General features: G+C 36.9%; 1 long non-coding RNA gene across 23 annotated transcripts in view; it reads right to left on the bottom strand.

The window, feature by feature from the left end:
* Positions 1-1,900: 1,900 nt before the first annotated feature.
* LOC126419337 (uncharacterized) overlaps positions 1,901-21,287 on the bottom strand; it is a 95,309-nt gene continuing 75,922 nt past the window's right edge. For 6 of the 23 annotated variants that reach the window (XR_007575981.1, XR_007575982.1, XR_007575983.1 and 3 more), the window contains 3 exons: positions 8,660-9,060; positions 4,747-4,852; positions 1,901-4,619 (listed from right to left, as the gene is read on the bottom strand). This is a non-coding gene — a long non-coding RNA (uncharacterized LOC126419337). Of the gene's footprint in view, positions 4,620-4,746; positions 4,853-8,659; positions 12,683-16,404; positions 17,042-18,436; positions 20,635-21,287 lie in introns of those variants that run through there. The other 17 variants (XR_007575974.1, XR_007575971.1, XR_007575980.1 and 14 more) reach the window with 14 other exon arrangements.

Raw genomic sequence — 21,287 nt, 5'->3', positions numbered from 1 at the left:
ATTCTTGACCAAAAGCGCTACTATTCGGTCGCGTAGGTCCTCAATTGGCATCATGAGGCTGAGTGCACCCCGAAAAATGGCAACAGCGCATGGCAGCTGGATGGTCACCCATACAAGTGCCGGCCACGCCCAACAGCGCTTAACTTCAGTGATCTCACGAGAACCGGTGTGTCCACTGCAGCAAGGCCATTGCCCACACCTCCCCCCATCCACAGTAGTTGGGCACTAATGCTTGGCATTGTGATTATGCTACTGCCTATATGATTATAAACTGTCACTTCTGTTTTATTACATATAAATGAAAATTTTGCATCCGATATTATAAAAATTCTACCTTCTGCTTTATGGAGGACTTCATAGGTTATTGACTAAATTCTCTGATATCTTTAAGTCAAGTACCATTGAATTAGGCTGTCACAGAGGACACAGCAATTAGCTTTCACTGCAGTTTAAAAACTGCACGAATCGTACACAATTCTATGTGCAAAATTCCATCCCCCCCACCTCTACACACACACACACACACACACACACACACACACACACACACACACACACACACACACACACACAAATAAATGGGTCTGAGAAAGAGAATAATAAAAATGTTTCCTATTTGCAAATTTTCTTTTTCTGACGAACATCAGTTATATAGTAACCAATAATGATTTTCTTCTGCCATAAAATAGCAGTTAAGTTACTTTGCTCCACAAAAATATAGGTACGAGTTAAGAGATCAAACATCTTATGAAGTTAAGAACTGGTCCGACTTCTGTCTCATCTCACTTTCCCACCTCATCTAGCTCTGATAGTAGCTAATATTGACTTAACTGTTTTCCCCTCATCAAATTAGGCTACAGAAAGGGTTAGCCCACCATTCACTTAGAGTTCTAGTGTCATTGGTGGTGGTTGTTGTTGTTGTTGTTGTAGAGAAGGGCACTACTATCTAGTTTGACTGGTACCAGATACATTAAACACATTAATATCAATGAATGACCCACAGTTACTGAAAAATAGGAATTTGGTGTGCTCCAAACAAACTGACTGTGTCTTCACTGTTATATTTTGGAAATTTTAACTATAGCTAATTGCAGCCTCATTGGCCATTTTCATGCACAAACACCAAAAGTGATAATCCATACTGCTTAATCAGTTAAGCCATTTTTACATCTGAAAGTAAACGGAAGAACCAACTACACATCAAGTTTCTGTAGTGTGTAACAGACAACATACAATTGTTTATGTAGTCTTACCGAACGAAAGCGCTGGCAGGTCGATAGACACACAAACACAAACATACACACAAAATTCAAGCTTTCGCAACAAACTGTTGCCTCATCAGGAAAGAGGCAGACATATGTCTGTATGTGTGGATGGATGTGTGTGTGCGCGCGAGAGAGAGAGAGAGTGTATACCTGTCCTTTTTTCCCCCTAAGGTAAGTCTTTCCGCTCCCGGGATTGGAATGACTCCTTACCCTCACCCTCAAAACCCACTTCCTTCCGTCTTTCCCTCTCCTTCCCTCTTTCCTGATGAGGCAACAGTTTGTTGCGAAAGCTTGAATTTTGTGTGTATGTTTGTGTTTGTTTGTGTGTCTATCGACCTGCCAGCGCTTTCGTTCGGTAAGTCACCTCATCTTTGTTTTTATATATAATTTTTCCCACGTGGAATGTTTCCCTCTATTATACTGTTTATGTAGTCTGTTACAGCACTTTGTAAGTATTAGGAGACCAGATGATGACTCATGATTTACTGGGTCTAAGTTACTCAAGTATGATTAGAATATTGAGTCTCTTGGCCTCATATCCCTCCCTCATGAACCTTACTTGAATTAATAATAGAGAACACTAAAACAACACACACTTTGTCCTTGACAGGGAAGGAAAGTGGTTTACTACGTAATTTGCAGAAGTACTTCCTTTATTTTAGTTCTCTCTTTCTCAGCTAGGTTACTTTACACAGTTTCTCGTATACCTCAATCAAATATTAATGATGGACCAAGTTTAACAATCAAGTTCTCATGCTGATGTAATTAACTAAGACCATCAAATTATCTGCTGTAAAGCTTGTTTTACGCCAGTAACTTTCTACTCAAAATCCACTATTATTGGAGCATGCACATCACGTATCATGTGTGTAAATCAGCCACCAATCACCTGCAAGGAGATTGGTGACACCATAATCAGTTGATGTGCTTCAGCAAATTATGCTGATTAGAGACTATGTTTCAGAGTATACAGAAATGGCATCACTGCGTACTCTGCTAACATTGGAAGTTAACTAATTTCACCATTCTCAGTCATGTTACTGAAATGGATTTTATGCTTTGTTGTCTTCTTAATCTTGTATCTAATTATTTGCTTTGTTTTTATTGAAACACTGAAAAGGTTGAATGAGGACTTAATTAACTTTTTTTACAGGAGTTCTCTCATAAGAGAGACCAAAAATGTTATTTACATTCTACAATATATAGAAAAAACCTACATTGTGCATAACTAAGAATGTAAACAGATAACATTTTTTTTTAATAAGTATTGAAAAATTCAACAGTGGCAAAAAATCAGGTCTGTAGTTTTGGATGTTAACTAGCATAACAATTTTAGTGTAGAATGGCAAATGCCAGACATGCTCGAATACTCTCTTTACTTTACTAGTGTAAATTTCATTCTATATGTTTAAGCACTAAAGTACGTGCTATTGTAGGTCTTGTAAGGAAGGTGAAGATACTCTGACTTAAAATGATGGAAATGGCAATGTAGCAGGACAAATTATAATTTACATGAAAAGAAATGAATGAAAGAGTAGCTGTGTCATTGTATTTGTCACCACTATACAATACAAAAGTATCAACATCATCATAACCTAAAATGAGAGCAAGTATAAATAAACCATTTGTTAATTTCCTTTTACTTCATAATTTCACCATTTAAGAAGCATTTCTTTCACACATTACATTCTCACATGTGTAGTTCATATTATTAATTTACTATTAACATCACCATAAACAATCACCTTGTTTTTCTTCATAACCAAGCCATACAAAAATTTTAATCACATAAAGAGCTAATGAAAATATTACTTCTCCTTTTCCCAAAGAACAATAATGTATTTAAAAAAGCACATGAGACTGTACTATTTACTCGGTTTTCATTTATAAAGTGATGACATGAAACAGTTGAAGCATCATTAAATGTTTGCTATAGGTATTAATTATGTTTAACTTCCTGACAAATACACAAAATATTAAGAAAATATTTGCAAATTACCATCATTCATATCTCTTATTTCACTGTGAAATGTCACTTCACTCTTTTTAGAAAACTGGACATTATAATACTACACAGGTTTGTGAAACAGGGAACTTATTTCACCAGTCAGAAATAGTATGCAAATGATGGGGACTATGTTTTAACTTTTACAATGGAAGTCAAGAAATTATTACTAACATAGTGACAAGTTAATATGAGTCACTATTAGCTACTTGGAAAAGCTACATCTAACTTTTCAAAAGTTATGTAGACTACAACTTATTACTTTCACAGCTATTAAGGATAATCAATCTGCTAACAGTCCTTGCTGAAGCACTTAACAGTTTTCCAGTTCAATTTTAAAGGTACATTTGATAACAGTGTATCTCTAATAGTTTTCTATCACTTTTCAAAAGTCTCATATACCAGATGTGCTGAATGTTGTGAATGCTCAGTAATATTTGCATGCCGCTAAAGGCAAGAGAGAGCACATTTCAAGAGTTCGAATAATAATTCTGGACAATATTTAATTGTTTACATCTATTTATGGTTTATACTTCGTAAACAGAGATGTTACATGCAATTCTGATACCGCAGTCATGCCTGTACCAGTATGTTGTAATTGCAGAGCATTCCAAAATTAAGAGACACGAGATAAATTATGAACAAATGAACTAGCTATTTCAAATTTTACATATTATCCTGAATTATTGCATTCAACCTTGTGATGTTTTTCTTCCTGTTGAATACACATATCAAGAGAACAAGCTCCCATTCTCAGGTTCAATGTAACAGTTCTACCGTGACATCATGTCACGGTCATCTGTCCACAAAGATCTGAAATTTCTCTTGGCAACAAATGAAAGTACAGCAGAGTGCTATGAAACTAAATTAACAGTTTTTCTCCACAATAACATAATCCAACTTCATTTCCTCATCAACCATCCAACAAATCATCCTTGTTCCTCTACCAACCATCACAACACTGGAAACCACTAACACAGCAAGTACTACTACCCAACTAAGTTAACATCTTTGTTTTTGTTTAATGGAAAATCCAAATATATTTACTCTTACATAATATATTTCATATCTCTGTTTGAACATTGCCACAGTAAATGACAATCTAAGATCAACTATTTTCAAAAACAGAAAAAACTTTGTGTACAGTTTATGCAATATACACTGACACAGTACACGATCTGATCCAATCAACAAATTTCTCAATCAACAACAGCTGACATCTGTGATGTCTGTGCACGCACCCACACTTGTTGGATTTGAAGCTATTTTCCATTGGAAGTAATTACAGAAACAGTCTTGGGCTATCTTGCATTTACTTCCCTTGATTGTTGAGGTTGGTTCCTTGTTGCCTGCAACAAAACAGAACCACAGAAGACACTTATAAGGAGAGAAAAATGACAACAATCACCCTGAAAAGCATTTTTCCTCAACTTTAACTTTTTTTACACAGTCATTAATTCTAACATTTCAAATTACCTTGTCTTTATTTTGCGAACTTTCCTCATTGTTTAGCACACAGTTTTCAGTAACTTTTTCCTTGCTCCAGGTATTCAGTAGTAGTAGCAGGTGTACTGCAATGTCCCTATATGTAAACAGCATAGCTCATTTTCAAGTCCTTCTGAAGGATTTTAGTATTTTATCATTATAAGCACAATAACTTACAAAATAAGAAAAAGAACACATGTTAATACAAAGATAGTAGTAAAAATGGTTTAACTTGCAACAATGACAACTTAACAAATACAACAGTGGCTTGAGCTGCTGCTGTGCTCTCAGGCACTTGACGTGCTTCCTTGCTAAACTATTTCTTGACTGTATCATTAATATTTGAACACTGTAAATGATAACATTATGCTGCTTCAAAATACACAATGAATAATGCAATAATAAAGTAAGTCTGGTTCATTTTGTCATATGCTATGTAATATCACAGTGTATTCAACTTACATTTTTATAAGAACAGAAATAGCTTATTGATCTGTGACTGCCAGTGTCAGCGATACCATTACAAATGACAATACCAAGATGCAATCACAAGCATCCTAAAGAACAGCACTATGTCCCCTCCAAAATTGTTTTACAATGCCAGACACTCACCGCTGTCTTTCTTGCAGCAAATACAAATGCACCAGATATGCATGATTAACTCTTCCAGTACTGTAAAATTAACACACTGTTTCTAACAGTGCATAAAACTAACAAGAACCCATGCATATTTCAAATATGCCATATGACATGGAGTGAACAGAAAGGATATTTTAATAATGTCTACTTTACATTCCTTACTTTTCCAATACTCATAGCATCTTCGTGGGCAGACACACAATAATGGGGGACAGGGAAATAAAACAGCTGGGATGGGGCTAAATTACCATGGGTAAGACAGACTGTCATCTAGTCACAATGAAGACAACCCTCCTTTGGATAGGGCACTCCAAAATTTAGGCTCCTGGTAATCAAGATTAAGATACGTGCAAAAAAATTGTCAATCCACTCACAGAAAAAAAGACTAACTGGTCAGGTAATTCAACATACGCCATGAAACATTACACCATTCACTGGACCAGGATATGACAGTGTTATGTCCTATACTTTCGATCTCAGAATGTCCAAGTCTGGACAGGAAGTCCTCAACTTGGAAAATACAATGTATAGCTTGCAATTCTCCAGGAAGCCAGACGGAAAGGCATGGAATCCAATATCCCTTACCAAACAACATTTGTGACTAAATTGAGGAATTCTTGCTAAAGGAAACACACAATGTTATTTTGGATGGAGAGAGATCAACAGCAGTAGAAGTAACTTCAGGTGTGTTGCATGTTAATGACCTGGAGGGCAATACTGATGGCAGACTTAGACTTTTGCATATAATGCAGTTAACTGCAATGAAATATTCCATGAAAGAATACCCAAACAGGTTTTGATAAGATTTCAAGGTGGTGTAAAATTTGGAAACTTGCTTTAAATCTGCTGGTATGAAGAAATGTACACTTCACAAAATGCAGTTAAGTACTATCTTACAATTAAAATTACAATTAGTCACAACTGTAATCATTCGACTTGCTCAAATACGTGGGTGCAATTACTTGTAGGGATATGAAACAGAATGATTATATATGTTCTGTCACAGGTAAGGCACATATTTGAAAGGTGTGATAGGCAATAATGTCTCTATAATTGAAACTCTCAAGTCGTCCTACTTTGGACACTTTGGGCGCCTCCTGGATATCATACTACTGCTACAGTAACCCATCCATTACGATGTGTATTAGTGTCATTATTATCCTAAGTAAAATTCGGAATGCATCCACAAAACACTGAAGGACCATGCAAAAACACTTGTCAATTTACACCATCTACAGTGCTCATCTCTATGTTATCTGCAGCTTTATACACTGTAAGGCGCGAAGGCCTTCTCCTCCCATAATAACGCGGCATCTCTGTTAAGTTGTCCATCTGTTACAGAGATGCCACGAGTAGGACGACTTCAGAGTGTCAATGATAGAGACATTATTGCCTATCACACCTTTCAAATATGTGAGGTATATAACAGGGACATCGGAAGATCATATTGTATGTCTACCATGTCTCTTGTTCTTAGGATGACGAATCATCGCAAAATAAATGAGTGAGTCTGTGTGTGTTTGGGTTAAAGGAGCACTGAATTGTTATAAGATTAAAGTTATTGGTGATCTGACTCATTATAGGAGTAGTTCAGTTAGTTCACAGAATACTAAGAAAATGCAGTCAGTCTACAGAGGAGACTCCTTATTAACCACTTGAGTGTCTTATCTTAGAATACTGCTTAAGTGTGACAGTCACATATCAATCAGACATATAAAAAGGATGGCATGAATGCTAAGTTTTATTCATAGAGAGATGAAGAATCTAAATAGGACGACACCAGAAGATGCCAATTATCCCGTGAATGTCTACTTACAAAGATTCTGGAATTGGAATTAAATAAAGAATCTACAGATACTCTTCAGCCCACTATGCACTGTTCCTAAAGGGAATTCAAAGAGATAAGATTAATTACAGCACAGAGGTCATCCTTCCACAGTCTATGTATGACAAATAGAAAAATTTACCAATGTATGGTACAATTCTAAGTATTCTTTGCTATGCACTGTAGAGTGATTTGCAAAGTATGTATGTAGTGCAGATGTAGAAAATATCCATTCAAGTGATCAACTGAATGTTAGAACATGTACTCACTAACACTAATCTTGCCTGACCATGTTTTCTCAACATGCTTCTAATGCATTCCAAACACTGTCCTGAACACACACACACACACACACACACACACACACACACACACACACACACACACCCTCTTTCCATACATAATTCTCTCCAAGACTAACACCTCATACCAACTTTTGAGCCTCATAATGAAAAATGTCAGCCATGAAACTTTTCAGAGCCAAGTCAATTCTCATAAAAATTGAGATCACATATTCGTCACCGACAATGAAATTATTTGATGCTGAGGGAATTAGATTAGAAAAACGAGGCACTTAAAGTAGTTTTAGATTAGGGAAACGAGAAAGTAGTACATGAGTTTTATTATGTGGGCAGCAGAGCAACTGATGATGGCCCAAGTAGAGGATACAAAATGTACACTGGCAATAGCAAGAAAAGAATTACTGAAGAAAAGAAATTTGTTAATATCGAATAGAGATTTAAGTTTTAGGAAGTCTTTTCTGAAAGTATTGGTATGGAGTGTAGCCATGAATGGAAGCGAAACATGGATGATGAACAGTTTAGACATGAAGAGAATAGATGCTTTTGAAATGTGTTGCTACAGAAGAATGCTGAAGATTAAGTGGATAGATCACATAACTAATGAGCAAGTACTGAACAACACTGGGGAGAAAACAAATTTGTGGCACAACCTGACTAGAAGACGAGATCAGTTGTTAGGACACATTCTGAGACATCAAGGGATTACCAATTTTGTATTAGAGGTAAGTGAGGAGGGGGGGGGGGGGGGGGGGGTAAAAATTGCAGTGGGAAACCAAGAGGTGTATACAGTAAGCAGTTTTAGAAGAATGTAAGTTGCTGCAGTTAATCAGAGATGATGAGGCTTGCACACAATAGAGCAGTACCTTTAAAACTCTTGAAATGGTGAAGAGTCCTGAAGAAGAATCAAGTTCATGAGGTGTTTACAGCTGGGAAAATAGATGAACAAAAACTGACAATTCTTCACGAAATTATATTCTGGCTAATCAAAAGTACAAGCTGTTTTATGGACAGATAGTATATGCCTAAAACATTAGCACTATACATATTATAAACTTATGACATTTATTGATCTCACACATTTTGATAATACAAGGAGAAATAAAATAAACAAAAAGAAATAGTTTACATTAATTTTTACCTTCACTATCTTTTCTGATTTCTAAGCCTGTCATCTGGAGTCTCACTCTTTTTAATCACATTGTCATTCCAATAGCACAGGTGCGAAATTTATATCTTCATTGACTGTGCCTTCCAAATATGTCACAGTTTCTGAGATTGTTGTTATGTTGGGATCCAAGAAAGCAGTTGCTTTCTGCCAAATACATATTGGATTTCACTTCCACAGTGATGTGAGACATTTAAATGTGTCTTTCTTCCAAACATATCATCTGCTCACCACCACTATCATTAGCTGCATAGAACTAGTAGCTGACACATTCCCTTTCATTCCTGTCATATCTCACATTGAGTGTAGACACTTGACAACATTGCTGCAGGAAACACGTTCAATTTTCCAACTTTCATTGCTCGTTCTGAAATCTAAGCATATGTTTGAGAATGTTTTATTTCGTACTTTGTTTATAACATTGTGTCTCAACTTTAGGCAAATATACAAATTCTTCGGACACCTGTTGCAATAACTTCATTAAATTAAACTTCATGACTCCAACAGAAACAGTCATTACTCTGCACACACCTGTCCTGAAACATCCATTAGCAAACTCACCACTTCCAACCACAACATGCTGGCTATAGCCTAATAAAAACCATCACAATACCGTAGCACAGAAAGAGTCATTTTCTTTCATCAACAGCACTTACTGTCACTTTCTTTGTACCACATTACTGAAACAAATCACAGAGTTTCACTTAAAAAAGAGTATAACATGATGTTAATTTTCTGCTGCTTCTGCGACCCCTTATATCACTATAGGCAGAAATTACATGCAATGCAACACATAACACATACTACCAGGGAAAACCTTCTATGCATGGACAATCCAACAGCGAACTAATGGACCTCTGTGACACTTCTCACATTCATTTAATTGCATCTTGCTCAATCCCCTTCTAGTCATTTAAAACGTATACTATCATTTTTCTAACTGCTGTTCCAGTTATTCTCCTGTAAATGCATGTTTTCTGACAATGTCTTATATGTTTGCCTTTGTTTCTGTTCCTTCCAACATGTACATAATAAGACTGCTTCCTTATAACCACAACCATTTCTTCTGAAAATAAATGACATACAGTGACCTATATGAAAGGGCCATAGACAATAGCATAAAAGAACACTGTAGCTTCAGCTATAATGCAAGAAAAATTAACCAATACATAATGCAAGTGTATCATACCTCTCATGCTAGTGATGGAGGTTTGTGTGGCATGCCTGACAACCTCATATAGCAAAGCACCTAATGAAGCTAATACAATGAAATCAAATTTATGCCACTATAAGAAAGACACCAATTTAATGCAATAAACTCAGACGCTTAAGCAATGCTGTGTGTTTCATCATATGATAAACAAATAATAATGAAGGCTGTAAGTGATCAATATGTCCAACACCCTGACACAAACCTTGCAAAAGCAGTATTGTCTCTTAGCATGCATCTCAACCAATTATTCAGCATATCATCCATACAATATTTAAGCATTGAGCCCTTCATGTGGTTCCACAGCTATTCCCCTCCATCGAACAAAACGATACATACAAAGCTCCCAATAATACTTTGTGCCAAACTGCTTTTAAGTTACACACATTTTCATATGCACAAACATCTTAACTTTTTAATCCATTTGACAACATTAATAAAGTGACACAGTTTGGAACAGCATAGCAGCAAATAACAACATATAATAGACAAAAAATGGAACCAAGATGCTCGAGTTACCACTAATTCATACCTGAACACTACTCAAACAAGTGCTGCCACAATTAACTTGTACAAAGCATTTGCGCACAACAAAATTCAATAAATGTCTCCTTTGCAAACAAAACTACACTCTGTCTACATGCTTATTAACATTTCTGCAAACACGGCAACCTCCTTATTCTGATACTTTGATTCTATGTATCACTACAAAGACATCATGTTAACCAACCCGCAACCTCTTCTCCTCTCGCTCCTACACTCACCCCAGTCCATCACTCTGCAACCTACTTATATTTCACAGTGTGACGCTATGAATAGATTAATACATGTTATCACACACTAATATTAGACAAAACCAAGTTACACAATATACATATTACACTCATAATTGAAAGTACAAAAGAATACAAAGAATTTACTATTACACATCACACACATCTCATCTTTAGCCCAATATATGAGGGTCACTCCAAAAGAAATGCACACTATTTTTGTAAAAATACAGTTTTCATTCTGAATGTGTGAAAGTTTTACAGTATGTTGATACATCCTTCGCACTTGTTTTCAAACTTAGTTCAACCAGTTCCCATGAGTGGCACCATCACAGCACATCTTCAAGGTGGCTGCTACACTTGTCGTTCATCAGAAGCAATATGCTGTCATAGAATTCCTGTGCTGTGAAAACGAGACAGTGGGAAACATCCACAAGAGGTTGAAAAAGGTGTATGGAGATGCTGCTGTCGATCGCAGTACAGTTAGTCGGTGGGCAAGCAGGTTACATGATGAAGGCGGGCTCGGCAATATTGAGGATTGTCCTCGCAGTGGCAGGCCTCGTACTGCACACACTACAGACGATGTGCAGAGAGTTAACGAATTGGTGACTGCTGACAGACGCACCACAGTGAATGAATTGTCATGCTACATTGGGATAGGGGAAGGAAGTGTTCGCAGAATACGGAAAGAGTTGGCATTAAAAAGGTTTGTGCCAGGTGGGTTCCCGGGATGTTGACTGTGGCTCACAAAGAAACAAGAAAAACTGTATGCAGTGAACTTTTGGAACTGTACAAGAATGGAGGAGACGAATTTCTTGGAAGAATTATGACAGGTGATGAAACATGGCTCCATCATTTTTCACCAGAGAAAGAGGTAATCAATGGAGTGGCATCATGCAAATTCACCCATGAAAAAAAAAAAAAAAAAACCACATCTTCTGCTGGAAAAGTTATGGCTATAGTGTTTTTCGATTCCAATGGACTCTTGCTTGTGGACTTCATGTCAAGTGGAACCACCATAAATTCTGATGCATATGTTACGACATTGAAGAAACTTCAAGCTCGACTGAGTCATGTTCGACCACATTGGCAAAAGCAGTATGTTTTGCTGTTGCACGACAATGCACGGTTGTCAAAAAACCATGGAAGCGATCACAAAACTCGGATGGACAACACTGAAACACCCGCCTTACAGTCCTGACCTGGCTCCATGTGACTATCATCTCTTTGGGAAACTGAAAGACTCTCTTCATGGAAGAAGGTTGGAAGATGATGACTCCCTTGTGCACGCTGCCAAACAGTGGCTCCAACAGGTTGGCCCAGAATTTTACCGTGCGGGTATACAGGCGCTGGTTCCAAGATGGGTAAGGCAGTTGAGAGGGATGGGAATTATGTAGAGAAATGAAAATATTGTTCCTAAAGGATGTACCTACACATTGTAAGACTTTCGAACATGTAGAATAAAAGATGGGTTTTTAAAAAACTAGTGTGCATTTCTTTTGGAGTGACCCTCGTACTAATTCTTTATGACACCTGTTGCAATAAGTACATTCCATGTAACTTCATGGTTCCAACAGAAATAGTCCTCGTTACCTTGCATACACATTTGTCCTGAAACATTCAATGGTAACTCCATCACTTCCGACTACAACACAGTGGATACTACCTAATGAAAAACCATCATACCTCAGCACAGAAAGAGTTTGGTGTAATCACAGCACTCTCAGTCAGTTTCTTCATTTCTGATGGAGTTTCTGCTAAATTATAAATCAAGCAAGTGGAGACAGAAACAGCGCTATCAGTTGAAACAATTGATAAACATAAATTCCTGGGTATTATAGTACACAAACATCTTACATGGAAGGAGCACATCACTTACACGTGTAAAAAAAATCTCCTGGAACACCTACCTACTAAAACACCTTTCTCGCATAATAGTGCAACCCATTTTAATACAAATCTATTTTGGAATTATCCACTCCCACCTGAAATATGGTATCAAGATTTGGGGTGGGGCACCAATGGCATATATGGATAGGGTTTTTAGAGCACAGAAAAGAGCAATTAGGATAATATCTAATATTTGTAAGTAGCAGTCCTGTAGAGAATATTTCATTAAGTATAACATACTAACAGTAAATTCATTGTATGTCCTCAGAACTACACTGTTTGTAAAAGAAAATATGGAGCATATGGTAATTAATAGTGAAATCTATAATTATAATACAAGAGAAAGACAGGAATTCCACATAAAATTTAGTAACAAAAGAGTAACATATCATAGTCCATTTTCGGCTTGAAGACATTTTTATAAGATTGCCAAATAATATAAAATTGTTGGAAGATTGAAGACAAAATTAAAGCAACTGTTACTTGATAAATGTTGGTACTCCATCAAAGATTTCTAATGGTATTGTGAATAATTTATCTTTACTCCTAAATTTTTCTTTATGTTCTTGTGTTTGTAAATTGACTATGTCCACAACTGTTAAGTTATTATGGACAAATAAATCATTTAATGATTTTATTACTGTACCAAATCACAACAGTGTTGCACTTGAGGGAGTATAAAAACATGGTCTTAATTTTTTTGCTTCATCAACAAAAATCACATATTGCTAGAAGGCAGAAACTGAATCCAATGGAGCAAAATACACATATATTGTCCTAGTCACTGATGACACAATCGCACACTAATGGAACTCTCTGATAGCATCTATCCCATTTCAGTCATTTCAGACACACACCATCTTTTTAACTGCTGTTCCATATGTTTTCCTGTAATTACATTTTTTTGTCTAATACTACTACTTTTGCATTTTCTTCTGCACCTTCCAACACGGACATATAACACAGTCTTCTCTTATATGCACAAACATTTCCTCTACAAATAAAATAAAATAATAATAATGAAAAGGTCATAAACAATAGCATAAAAGAACACTGTCATTTGAGCTGTTAACACTCCAGCAATAACGCAAGAAAAATTAGCCAATCCATAATGCAAGCCTATCATAACTCATGCCCATGATGCTTGACTGAACCTCATGCAGCAAACCACATAACCAAGCAAACAAACTCAAATCAAATTTAATAACTGTATGAAATCCACCAATTTAGTGACCGACTGCGTTCCTTCCAAATGCTTGCAATTTAAGCACAGTAAATCCGATCATTCACATTACAACTACTCATCCAAAGAGTAACAACAAATGTTACTGGTAGCTACAGAAAGTGATGGTATAAAATTAATGAAACACACACCCCTACTCCATTTGATAGCACACAACAAATCCTATGACTCAAATACTTTCAAATACAACTGCAACTTCAGTTCTACAAAACTATCATGCCACTCTCCTGTAATGTACCTACAACATCATCTATGCCAATTACGCAGTTCATTGATGATCCTCGGGCACCAATGCGTAAAGGCAGTCTACAACTATCTGCACTGCCAATATTTCAAAGCTGCTTTCACAATTCACTTACATCGTTCACACAGTGAGCTACCTTTTCAGACACCTCTTGCATGTGTTTACACAACACCCCAGAATGAAATCCATGAAACAACAGGATACAACACAGTCACCACCACAAGTACCAGTGCATATGGTCACACAAACAGTGGAACAGAATTTTATATTTTAGTAAGCCACATAGTTATTCCTCTAACACAATGTCACCAACATATCAACTTCGCATCATATGCCTGCTTCACACTATAGTAATTACCACACTATAGCAATTACTTATTGTTTCCACCAGTACTTACAGAATATAGACACCACAGATTTCAGCAGTGACAACTGATGAAGTTTTTCCTTACATCATTGATGCTTTAGATAATGAACATCTTGCTCAGGTGATGGTCAATAGCATCTGCAAACTTTTAAAAATTTGGGTAATGTTGCGCTTTCTGATGCGGAAAGTGAACTGAGAAATTTATATTCAAGGACTCTACTGCACGAAACTTTGTAGTAAATGCTAGCTACTCATTTCCTGATTTGATAACACTTGATATGTTCTGTCTTAACCAACCTGTATCTCTTCTCTTCTCCCTCCTACACTCACTTTTATATATCACTCTGCGACCTACAGGCTACCTACATTTCACTGCATGACACTGTGAAGGGAAATAATATACATTATGCATGCACTAATGTTAGACAAAATCAAGTTACACGAAGTACATGTTGCTTACACGGTAGTTAAAACCATATTTAAATACTAATATTTATTACTAAGCATCACAAAAATTTCAAATTTAGCCAAATACATTAATTCACCATGACACCCCTTCCAATAAATACATTACATAAAATATCATGGCAGCAAAAGCAACAGTCCTCTTTCCTCTAGACACACACATTCCTATTGCAACAAAACCCGTCACTTCCAACTCCAAAAAATGTATACTGCCTAACGAAACACCATCACAGTATTCAGTACCTTACCAGACAAACCATCACTTTGGTGTAATCAACACAAGCACCGTCAGTTTCCTCATGCCACTTCACTGAAATAAATCACAACACAGCTGCATTTGATGAAGTGTCGTAACATGGATACAACTTATCTGCTTCATCTGTCACATCACATATTGCTATAAGACAATTCAACAAATTATATATACTGCTGGGTAAACATTCTCCTAGTTAGGGAAACACAGTAAGGACTAAAGGAACTCTGACAATATCATTCTGTTCAGTCCCATTCCAGTCATTTGAAACACATACTATCATTCGCTGCTGCTGTCCCAACTATTCTCCTCAAAATGTATGTCTTTTGGTACACTCTGGAGTATTTTCAGTTGCTCCTGCTCCTTCCAACACACATCCCATAACCTATCCTTTCGTTATAGCACCAATAATTTCCTATGAAAATAAATGAATACAGAGTGACCCATACAAAAGGATCACACACAACAGCATAATAGAACATGGTCATTTCAGCTGTCAACAATTCAGCAATGAAATGAGAAAAATCACCCAATCCATAATGCTAGTGTACCATACCTCTCATGCCAGTGATGGACATTAGCATAGACTGTTTGAACCTTGTACAGCAAGCCAAGTAACAAAGCAAGCATGCTAAAATCAAATTCCTGCCACACATACAAAGCATCCTTTCAGTGCAATAAAACCAGAATCTACACCAATGCTCTGAAGATTTCAATCCTGAACATAAATGTTTTCCATATGCTTGAAACTGAAGCACAGTCAATCTCATTCACATGATGACTATTCATCCTATGTGGCACAGTATATATTACAGTGCTAGGTAAATCCACTGATGGTGCAGAACTAATGAAACACATACCTCTATACTCTGTTCAGTAACATACAACACTCAAATATTCTGAAATACTACCAAATATTTCAATACTACAACAGTAGTATGCTGTCACTTACAGTTTCAATGAATTACCAGAAATATTCTTTGTTAATGAACTTGCATTCTCCTCTTCACCCTCTGACACTCACTCCAATCCATTACTCTGCATCCCACTGGCTACCTCTACTTTGCAGCATGACACTACGAATGGTGTACCACACATTATACATGAAAAACCATTAGACAAAATCAAGGAACACAATCTACTTTTTATTCACTGTAATTAAAACCATACGTAACTACCAGGGTGGACCAGGTAGAAGTGGCCCAGATGATTAGATATATCTTGAGGTATATTTTTGGTAGCTGTAACTGAAGAGAAAATAACCTATACTTACTTCCAATAAAATTGAGTATATGCCCATACAGCCGGAGAAACCTTGGAGTGCCCTTACACAAACTTCAGGCCTGACAGATGTTATAAGAAGTCATTCTGGTATTGGAAATAGCTGGCCATCCATGTCACCTGATCTGTCAGTGTGTGATACTTTTGCGTGGCGAGCCATCAAGTCTAAGGTGTATTGCAACAACCCTCATAGTCTTCAAGAACTGCAGCAGAATATTTCAAATGAGACTGCAGCCATTCCATCAGTCCAGCTTTGATTCGCCTTCAGCAACTTGCTGACCAGAACCCAAAAATCAGATAAAGATTAATCGTGGTCACTTTACACATCTGTTATAGTCAAGTTAGTACTAAATTTCCATTCCTCTTGTGTGCTTCTTAGTGTCCTGGAATTCTGTTATTTGCCCCACTTTTATTTGCTCCACCATCTACAAAATATTTACACCATCACATGAATATCAGCTTCAGCCCAATATATTGATTCTCCATGACACCTGTAGTGACCAACACATTACGCATGGCTCCAACAGCAATTGTCATCCTTCCTCTGCACACATATTTGTTCTGAAACAAACTCCGCCACTTCCAAAAACCAAAACTGGATACTGCCTAATGAGAAACTATCAGTGTACCTTAATAGGAAAAGAATCTTTTTGCTTTAATCAACAGCAATCACTATCAATTTCCTCATGTCACTTCACTGAAAGAAATCACAACAAAGCTGCACTTGATGGAGTGTCATAACATGACTAGGTTTTCTGCTTTGTCTGCAACATCTTGTACCACTATCAGGATGAAATTACATGCAATGCAACAAATTGTACAGTCGATTTCAAATTGATACTATCATTTTGCTGCCGCTGTTCCAATTATTCGCCTCTAAATGCATGCTTCTTGGTGACTTATCCAATATTTGCAGTTGCTCCTGGTCCTTACAATGTGTACATCATAACACAGCCTTCCGTCACAACCACAACTGTTTCCTCTGAAAATGAATACTTATATGTATAAAAGGGTCGGACACAACTGCATGAAAGATCACTGCTACTTCAGTTGTTAAAAATTCAGAAATAATGCAAAAAAATTAACAAATCCATAAAGCAAGTGTATCGTACCTCCCACACCAGTCATGGACATCAATATAGCATGTCAGACAGAACCTCATACAGCAAATCACCTAACCATGAAAGCATGCTCAAATCATGCAATGAGCCCATGATGTGGTACATCATCTTTTCCTCTCCATCATGCAAAGAAATACAGACAAAGCTTCCAATAGTACTCTGTGCCAAACTGCTCCTATATTAATTACATTCTTATATGCACCAACAGATACACATTTGTAACCCAGCTACACAGCATTATTAAACTAAGCATACCTCCAAAGAACCACATAGAACAGGCAGAAACAGTACCAAAATGCTTGACTAAATATTTATTAATCTTTGCACACTGCTCAAAATAACAAGTGCTCCCACAATTAACCTCAACAAAGCTTTACTTCACACACAGCCAAATACAATGAGCGTTTGCTTGAAAAAAGAATATTACACAGTCATTTATGATTTGTATTCAATGGATCACAACAAATATTCTGTGTTAACCTATCTGCATCTCTCTTCTTCTCCTTCCAACACTCACTCCAGTCTTTCACTCTGCAACCTATAAGATACTTATATTTCACAGCACACCACTATGGAGTAATGTGCATCATGCATGCATTAATATTATAGGTGAAGTCAGGAACAATGGTGATGAGTTTAGGCTTGTTTTGCACATTTATGTCACGCATTCTCCAACAACCAATGAGCATTCAGTAGTGTTTTCAGCACTCTGCTGTGTATGTCTTAACAAGTGCAAGCATTAAACATGATCATAGTGAGTTATTCAGTGAATTTTTATTCTATTTGTAGTGAAATGTCATGGCTGATCGTGGTGGTAAGTGACAAATTCTGTGCAAGCAAGTGAACAACAGCATTTGCAGAGTACACACTTTTTTTAATTGCAGTGCACATGTATGCACTTACCACAACTATTGGCTGGAACTGGCAATGGTGAAATCTGTGTCCACATCTCAAGCTGTATGAACTGGCATCATTCGTGGATCGGACTACAGATAAAATACACTCACTGTACTTAAGACCGTAAGAAAATACAAAGTACTTTCAACTAAACATAATATAAATTTCAAACAACCAAATATATTAATTCTCCATGACACCTATTGCAACCAATACCTTACACACATCATCATGGCTCCAACAGCAATAGTCCTCTTTCCTCTGCACATTTGTCCTAAAACAAAACACTCCTCATACCACTTGACAAGCAAATCACAACAGAGCTGCACTTGATGGAGTGTCATAACATGACTAACTTTTCTGCTACATCTGCCATATCTCTTATCACTATAAGTCAAAAATTACATGCAATTCAATGCAATAAATTATACATACAACCTGGGAAAACATTCTCCAAGTCATGAGACATACATAGCAAAATAATGGAACTCAAACAGCTACTCACTCTCACTCAATAACATACTACTCAGTTCCCTTCTGATCATTTCAAACACATACTATCATTTTTCTGCTGCTGTTCCAACTACTTTCCTCTGACTGCATGTTTTTTGGTAACTTCTCATACATTTGCAGTTGCTCCTGCACCTTCCAACATGTATGTCATAAATTAACAATCCGTTACACCCACAACTAATTCCTATGAAAATAAAAAAACTCAGTGACGAATACAAAAGGTCACCTATAATAGCACAAAAGAACATTGTTATTTCAGCTGTTATAATTCAGCAATAAAACAAGAAAAATTAATACATCCATAATGCAAGTATATCATACCTCTCATGCCAGTGATGGACATTAGCATAGCATGTCTGACAACCTCATACAGCAAACCACATCACAAAGCAACCACACTGAAATCAAATTTGTCACCACATGCGAGGCACTGTTTCAGTACAATAAAACCAGTGGTTTACCAAATGCTGTGATCAACTGCATGCTGAACATACATCCTATCCAAATACTTTATACTTAAGCACAGTGAATCTCATCATTCACATTATGACTATTCATGCTAAGAGACACAGGCAAACATTACAGTGTTTACAAATGCCACTGATGGTGCAGAACTAATGAAACACATACCTGTACTCTGTTCAGTAACACACAACACTCAACTATTCTGCAATACTGCCAAATTTTTAATTCTACAACAGTATGCTGTCACAATATTTCTAGTAGTCCACTGAACAGGTATGTTAACAAACCTGCATCTCTCCTTTTCTCCCTCTGACACTCACTCCAATACCTTACTCTGCACCCTGTAGACTGCCTCTACTTCACCTGACACCATGAATGGAGTTACATGCATTATACATGAACTACTATTAGACAAAATCAAGTAACATAATCTATGTATTAACACTCACTGCAATTCAATTCAAACCATAGGTAAATACAGGGTGGAGCAACTAAAAATGGCCTGGACATGTTTCAACATGAATTTGTGGGCTCATTAAATGAGGAGGAAATGACCTATACCTCTGAACAGCATGTAGTAAGTGCCCATACAGCTGGGAGAACCTTGGGGCACAATTACACAAACTCCACACCTGACAGAGTTTATTAAAGGTCTGTCTTTGCGGAATAGATGGCCATCCATGTCACCTGATCGTTCAGTGTGCGATAACTTTGTGCAACGTGTCATCAAGTCTGAGGTGTATCGCAACAAACCTCATGGTCTTCAAGAACTGTAGCAGAACATTTTCTATTAGACTGCAGCCATTCAGGTTCATACTGAATTTCCTTTCCTGTGGAGTGACTCTTAGTACCCTGAAATTCTGCCCTTCATGCCATTTTTATTACTGCACCATGTACAAAATATTTACATCATCACATAAATATCAACTTCAGTCAAACATATTAATATTCCACGGACACCTGTTGCAACTGACACATTACACAAAACACCAAGGCTCCAACAGCAATTCTTCATTTTCCTCTGCACACACATTTATCCTGAAACAAACTCCGCCACTTCCAACCACAAAAACTGGATAATGCCTAATGAAAAACCATCACTGTACATGACCAAAGATAGAATCATTTTGCTTTAATCAACAGCACACTCAATCTATTTCCTCATGCTACTTCACTGAAATCATCTCTTTTGCAAATAAATGAATACAGATTGACCCATACAAAAGGGATATATACAACTGCATAAAAGAATACTGTAATTTCAGCTGTTACCAATTCAGAAATAATTCAAGAAAAATTAACCAATCCATAATGCAAGTGTGTTGTATCTCTAACACCAGTGATGAACATTAGCACAGCATGTCTGACTGAACCCCATACAGCAAACCACATAACCAAGCAAGCACGCTCAAATCTGATTTATGCCACCACACGGAAGGCACAGTTTATTAACAAGAAGCTTAACCAATGCTGCAACCAACAGAATCCTGTACGTACATCTTTTCCAAAGACTTCAAACTTAAGCACCGTGACTCTCGTCATTCACATTATGACTATTTCTCCTAAGAGGCGTAAAAATATTAAAGTGTTAGCAAAAGCCATTAATGGGACAGAATTAATGAAACACTTGCCTCTATTCTGTCCTGTAAAACACAACACCTATTGTAAGTCTAACAAATACTCTCACATACAGCCAAACATTTCAATGGTACAACAGTATGATATGTACCACTGATGTGTCACACTCCTCCAATATGTGTCCTACAATTACACAGTATGTAACTGATCTTTGGGCACCAATGCCTAAAGGCAGTCTACCGCAACAACTATCCACACTGCCAGTATTTCAAAACTATATACACAAATCCCCCACATCTTC

This window comes from Schistocerca serialis, chromosome 9 (assembly GCF_023864345.2).
Source record: "Schistocerca serialis cubense isolate TAMUIC-IGC-003099 chromosome 9, iqSchSeri2.2, whole genome shotgun sequence".
Lineage (NCBI taxonomy): Eukaryota > Metazoa > Arthropoda > Insecta > Orthoptera > Acrididae > Schistocerca > Schistocerca serialis.
The sequence above is the reverse complement of the archived record's forward strand: the minus strand, read 5'-3'. Positions and strand labels throughout refer to the sequence as shown.